Here is a 5291-nt window from a genome sequence, read left to right on the forward strand (position 1 = left end):
AGACACATCTTGTATTTTGTTATGGTGAGTGAATGCATTACAGTCCTGCCATGCTTTACTAATGTCTTGCGCCTAAACTCTCAATTTGAAGCCCATTACAGCAGAATCTCTAATGGCAGAGACAGAGAAGACTATACTGGCTTCTGTAGCTTTAAAATTGGTTACCCATTCCGTCTGGACAATTGCCACAGTCGCCAGGACTGGATGGCCTTTGTTCTGGTGGGATGTCCGAGGGGAGCCCCTGTGCAGTGTACAGTGCCATCCGTTTCCCGCGGTCTTACAGAAGTCAGGGCGGAAAAGTTTGAAGCGCTAGACCCCTTCTCTCATCCTCGGAGAAGGGGATTGGGGAGGACCCCGATGGAGGGTGGCAGAGCCAGCCTGGGAGGCGCGGTCTCAGCGAACGCGTGAGAGCGCGTGAGAAGGAGGGAGGGACGCGGGGCGCGGTGGGGAAGCGGGAGGGCGCCGGGACCAGGCGACCGCCCTGTTGGTTGCGTAGAGACCCAAAGGAACCAGGAGGACCAGAAGGGACAGGAACCCAGCTGTGGGCTGTGTAGGGAGGGGGCGGAGCGCAGACCGAGTAGCTTGGACCCGGCGGCCGGAGGGGCGGGGGCTGCGAGCTGCCAGCGGGTGGAGTCGGGGTCCCCATCACCGTCTCAGCGCAGCACATCTCCGCCGGTCTGTGCTCCGTGGCACAGCGCCCAGGAGCAGAACAGAGCCAGGACCGTCCGTTGCTGGATCCCGGTCACCAGGGATCGTTCTTCGGCAGGTAGGGTCGGCTGCGGGGGTGTCTCGCGTAGGGAACTTGGAGAAGACGAGGTTCGGAGTCCTGCAGCGTGAAGGGGCCACCCTTGCAGGGTCCCCAGTGCCTGTCCCAGCTGCTGTAGTGAGCGCTGGACAGGAATGGGGCGTGGGGCATGAGGCGTGGTGAAGCGGTTTCTTGTTCCTTTCCGACAAGGAATTGCCAGGACCCTGACACCTTTGGAATATGGAAAAGGAGGCCAAGACCAGAATCGTTCTCAGAACTCTGGATCTAACCATAAGGAAGCAAATTTGGCAATTTGTAGGAAGAAGCCTCTAGTTGCCATGGGAGATGTGGCACTGTCACCTATGCAAAGGCTCCTGGGGCGATGGGATGCACTTCTTCCTCTTCTTTGGGGATGGAAATGAGACTTGGGAGAACAAAGATGATGCAGGCAAGAGCTTGCCAGCTGGCGCCAGTTTCACAGATCCCTCTGACCCCTGGCCTCGACCCCATGGCAGCCCATTGTCTTAGAGGCCAGGGACAAAGTGAAGGGCAGGTCAGGACTTGCAGCTCTGTGCATCCCAGGGCCACAAAGACTGCCTTCCCTTCCTTAGTTAAACACCTTGAGAGGCGGAAGCCCTCCTTTTAACTAGTCTCTTGAACACCTTCAACATCTTCTTAAAGGAAATAGTAATTTTCAGAGAGCGATCTGTGCCTTTTCCTCACTTGTAACTCAGGATGGATTTGGGGTCAGTGTGTTAAGACTTTGTATTCAACACTTGTCACCTGGAGGGACTATTGATCACTGTGGAAAGCCATCGAAGAGCCAGCTCAAGAGAGACCTAGATGTTCTGAGCTTGCCACAAGAGGGAGGGGTTAAAGAACAGTCTTTACCCTCGTGTGTGCAATGTGTGTGTGTGTGTGTGTGTGCGCCCGCCCGCGCGCGCGTGTGTGTGTGTGTGTGTGCGCGTGCGCCCTCGCGTGTGTGTGTGTGCACACACACACACACATATCATGTGTTTCTGAGAAGCTTTATCCACTTAAGTAGGGCTTCCTTTGAAAGTCATGGGAAGTCTCTGGTGTCCTGCCAGGATGACAGTTGTCCCACACTGCTGCCAGGGTGTGTAACACTCTTGTAACCCTGTCATGCCTGTCTTGAAACACTTAGTTTAGAATCAGGGTAGGCAGCGAAGTTACCCAAGGGTTCTTGGAATGAAAACCAGGCTCAGGAGGGACCTCTGCAGGCTCCTCACAGAGCCAGGGTTGCTTCAAATTTGCTCTCGGTATGTTTAAAGGCTTCGAAGGCAGTCTGTCTCATCTACAGGTGAAGTGTGTTCTGAAACGTGTCAAAGCTGTTTGAGTTGTTAATATTACAGAGGTCTGAGTGATGGACAGTTAACTCTAACATATCTATAGTTAACGAAGGGGGAGATCAGTGTGAGCCCACAAGACTTATATTTGGTGGACTTTGTGGCAGACAGGATACATGCTATTGCTCTGTAGCAAGAATTAATACTGACTGCACTCCATGCCATTAACATCATCTAGAATGTGATATTTGCTTACTAAAGGAATAATTATTTTAATCAAAGTGTCATCTTGAGAGCCCAGTGCAATGGTTAAGTTCATTTGTGTCCTGAGAGAAGTAGGACAGCTGTGACAGAAAGAGCTGATGTGCTCTGTGCACACTAACACAGCTGAAGCGTCTTGTGTTTGCACTTTGTTCTGAAAAGACACCCTCTCCCCACAGTCTGGGAACTTGTCAAGACAGGCACTCCAGGGGCTGCAACACCAAGTCATTAATATTATCTGTGGGCAATTCCATATTGTACAGCGTGCCTACAGGATGGGAGCCCTCAGCGGGGCACAGGCCTTCAGCAGGACAGGAATGGTCTGAAAAGAGACTAAACAAAAATGGGAACACTTCTGAAGGAAAAATTGCTGGGTCCTGCCACATCCAGGCACAGAATTCACATGGAACTCAAATATGCGCATGGGTGTGTACATGCATGTATATGTATGTGTATGTATCTGTACATACATAGCTTGCAGATAGTAAATGTGCAACAATAATCAGATGCATGTGTGAGGAAAAGATTGCACCAGATTTCAGCTATTTGAGGGAAGAATAGTGTTTCTTTTAGAGTCTGTGCTCTACTGAGAAGCTCAACCAGGTGTCTGCCCTTTGCAGATGCCATCACAGGAGTGAATCTGAGACAATGACAGACAGAATGTATAAAGGAATCCTGAAAGTGATTGTCTCAGGTTCCTACTACTACCTATGAAGCAACCAATACTCAGAGGACTTGGGCAGTTCTGTTTATTTGTTTTGTTTTTTAGTACCAGTGTGATGTCTGCGGGTGTACTGAGTCCCACTGTTGCTCTCTGCCTGGAACATTAGAGCTGTGGGAAATGGGAGGAGCTGAATGACATGATTCCCAGGGGAAAGCAGCAGGGCAGGAATCCTGCTTGGATAGAATGGGAAAATGCTCACTTGCCTCCTCTGTTCCTAGACATCCTCTGGGCACAGCATACAATCCAGGATACAGCTTGATCATGAGCATTGATAGCAAAAGTCTTTTTCCTTAGAAACACAAGGTGAGAAGGCAGGCACAGGGACTACCTGTCTTCCCCAAAGGAGCTGAAGGGGTCCTCACAGGGACTCCTCATTCTCTGCTTTACCTTTCTCTCTTGGTCTTCACAGCACTTGGCCCACAAGGCAGGCCAAGTGTGGTCATTAATTTCAGGCTCCCCAATTCCAGTCTCCAGATTCCATGCCCACTCCTGGGCACTTCTGCCAGGGACAGCGAGACACTCTGTTGGGGCTGTGAGATGTGACATGAACATCACTTTCTGTTTTCTTCCTCGATGTTTCACTCTCATGGCTTCCTGTGGGAGGTGAGTGGTATGGGCAGAACATTGTCTTGCATGTGTTCTGTCCCCAAGGCTGCTTGGCCTTCCTGGTCTCCCATGATGCTCCCAAAGCTGCCCCCTCAGAACTGAGGCAGTGCTTTTTAGAGTGAAGAAACCTGCTTCATTGGCAAATCAACCTGCTCTGTCCACCACCACAGGCAAATTCAAGGGACTAAGCCAACAGTGCTTGTGAACAGCATGAGGCCATAAGAATCCTACTAAGGGTTTGCAGCCTCTTAGGTCGAAGAACAATATGAACTTACTAGTACCCTCAGAGCTCCCAGGGTCTAAACCACCAACCAAAGAGCACACATGGTGGGACTCATGGTTCCAGCTGCATATGTAGCAGAGGATGGCCTAGTCGGTCATCACCGGGAAGCAGGAGAGGGTGGGTTGTTGAGCAGGGGGAGAGGACATCCCCCCCCCCCAGGGGAAACCGGGAAGGGAGATATCATTTGAAATGTAAATAAAGAAAATATCTAATTAAAAAGGAAGAATCTTACTACCTTCTTTTCCACCTGCAATGATTCTGGAAGTGTGCTGTGACAGCTTTAAAAGTGATGCGTTTGGGTATCAGTACTGTATCAACCATGAGTGGGCCTTTCATGGTTAGCTTAGCTGGATTATGAAACTCATAAAGTGTGTTGGCGAGGCCATCTTAAAGCAAAAGACCCATTCTGCGTGAGGGGAGCCTCATCACTCAGGCTGGGGACCTGCACTGAGGAGAACACAAAAATTAGAAAGCCAACTGAGTACTAGCTGTCTCCCAGTGCTTCCTGGAATGTACAACCAGGGTCCACATGCTGCAGTGCCATGCCAAGCAAGACAGAGTTTCTTCACACTGGGAGTCCAAGTGAACCTCTTCTCCCTTAAGTTGCTTCTTGTCTGGTGTGGTCACAGTGATGAAAAATTAATTCATACACGGTAAGCGATTGAAGCATGCAATAGCTTGAGCCTGAAAAGAATACTGTTTATGTTTCATGTGGAGTCCAGGTACTCCTTGCTTGTGACTGTACGTTCCCTCATGGTGCCTAGGAAGGACAGGATTCTTCCTCCCCACTCTGGTCCTGCAGGCTCAGTCGGGGTCTGAGACACAGTCACCTCTGGGTCATGTTCCTGAGAGCTGTCCTTTGAGAGCTGCTGAGTCTGGGAATGAGATCCGATCCTGTGACTCCTCCCAGCTGGAGTTGGCTCTCCTAAGTAAGAGCCTATAAGGATTTTCTTAGATGGTAATTCTTGTTAGTATGATAACCAGGAAAACTTGATAAGACATTAATTCTGAGAATGTTTAGATGTATATTATCTAATGGCAGCCTGAAGTGATTAGACATAATGCTAATATTTTCAAATACATTGTGATTTTTCCAGAGCTAAGCTAATGTTGTGATTTCTCTGAGTCTTTCCCCTCTCTCTCCCCCTATGTCCCCCATTATCTCTTCCCTGAATTCCCCCATCCTCTCTGGCTCCCTCCCACCTCCCCCTGGATCATCCCTTCTTTCATCTTGTGAGTTAGGAGCTTGTTTTTATATTTAGCTAGGTATATAATACCTAGGATTTTAAAATATCACACACACCCATACACACACACACACACACACACACACACACACACACACACGCACGCACACACACACAC

The 5291-nt window shown here is 49.7% G+C and overlaps 1 protein-coding gene across 2 annotated transcripts in view; it reads left to right on the forward strand.

The window, feature by feature from the left end:
* The first annotated feature begins 293 nt into the window (after window positions 1–293).
* Window positions 294–5291, forward strand: part of Myo16 (myosin XVI) — a 509596-nt gene continuing 504598 nt past the window's right edge. For both annotated transcript variants that reach the window (XM_031339016.1, XM_031339015.1), the window contains exon 1: window positions 294–766. The gene's annotated coding sequence lies outside the window, so the exon portion shown is untranslated. The remainder of the gene's footprint in view (window positions 767–5291) is intronic.

The sequence above is a fragment of the Mastomys coucha genome, unplaced genomic scaffold (genome assembly GCF_008632895.1).
Source record: "Mastomys coucha isolate ucsf_1 unplaced genomic scaffold, UCSF_Mcou_1 pScaffold22, whole genome shotgun sequence".
Lineage (NCBI taxonomy): Eukaryota > Metazoa > Chordata > Mammalia > Rodentia > Muridae > Mastomys > Mastomys coucha.